Source organism: Paroedura picta, chromosome 2 (assembly GCF_049243985.1).
Source record: "Paroedura picta isolate Pp20150507F chromosome 2, Ppicta_v3.0, whole genome shotgun sequence".
Lineage (NCBI taxonomy): Eukaryota > Metazoa > Chordata > Lepidosauria > Squamata > Gekkonidae > Paroedura > Paroedura picta.
The window spans coordinates 26,731,247-26,732,694 of record NC_135370.1 but is presented as its reverse complement, the minus strand read 5'-3'; positions in this window follow the sequence as shown (position 1 = coordinate 26,732,694).

The following is a 1,448-nucleotide window of genomic DNA, read 5'->3' as shown; positions in this document are numbered from 1 at the left end:
AAGAAGAAGAAGAGTTGGTTCTTATATGCCGCTTTCCCTGCCTGAAGGAGGCTCAAAGCCCTGATTGTCCCAAAGCCCTGATTGAGAAAGACTGAATTTGACAGAGCAACAATTTGATTCCGTAGAAGACTTTATGGGTTCACACAACGTATTCAGATTTGGAACCGACTGGCATACAGCCGGATGTATGGCGACAAGGAAGAAAATAAACCACATGCTCTCTTTTCGCAGGCATGCCGTGAGCAAATGGGAATCACGCCTCCAGAAAGCCAGGAGTTTCTGGCCAAGTCTGAAGGTGAGAAAGATATGGGAAAGAGGGCACGAGAAAAGAGTCTTGCTAGCCAGTATCCAAGAGGACAGAAAATGGACTGGAGGGGGAATTCCGGAGAGTGCCAAGAACAAAAAAGCTAGCAACTTACATTGCCCTATTTACGCTACTTAAGAATAACAATAATAAATGTTTCATCGGCTACATATGTGCATATGTGGAATAGGATGCGGCCCCCGTTGAGCAACTGTCACTGGCTCAGGGAAACATTTCCTGGGGGAAGAAATGTGTCTGAAAATACCAGATTTAATACTTCTTGCTGCCTTCTGTGAAAAGCTTAAATCCCCCCCCCCCTCCCGGTTCCATCTACAGCATTTGGACTCGGGAGGCAGGAGGGAAGAGCAGGCTTCTCTCGTTTTGTGGTGCTCTCCTTCTCCGGGTTTTGCGATGTCCCTCCGTTCTGCTAAATCTGCCTCCCTGTTAATTTCGCAAATGAATTTTGCGCCTGGCACACGTGAATGCGGTTTGCCAGTTTGCCTCTTTTTCGTACATAGGCCTTTGATTAAATTAAGGGAGGGGAAGGGGAAGAGGTGCCATCTTAGCAGGTTTCCCGTATTCCTTGGTGCCATCTTAGCAGGTTTCCTGTATTCCCTGAAACTCGGTAACTTAAAAAAAACGAAAAAAAAACATGCAGCTTTAAACAGCAGTACGAACGCTTGCTATACCTGCCTCCAAGTCCAACCTCAGCAAGAGAAATGTAGACGGGGAGACAACATTATTGTAAATACTAGAATTAAAGCCCGTTGCAGCTGTAAATACAACAGGTGCTAGCATGGGGAGAGGAGGGAGTATCCTGTTTGGAATTGTTGGCATCTGTGAACTCATGTGGTGATTCAGGCACGTTGTCTTTATAGTGTGGCAGCTTGCGGGAAGTTCTGGGTTGGTAGTGTAGACCAGGGGTAGTCAAACTGCGGTCCTCCAGATGTCCATGGACTACAATTCCCATGAGCGAATGCTGGCAGGGGCTCATGGGAATTGTAGTCCATGGACATCTGGAGGGCCGCAGTTTGACTACCCCTGGTGTAGACAGTGGGTTCCAGGGAGTGCAAGTAGAGCTTTGAGGAGATAGTTAGATAGAGTGGAGATGCAGAAAGTAGAGACGTGTTCGGTGGTGTGGTTG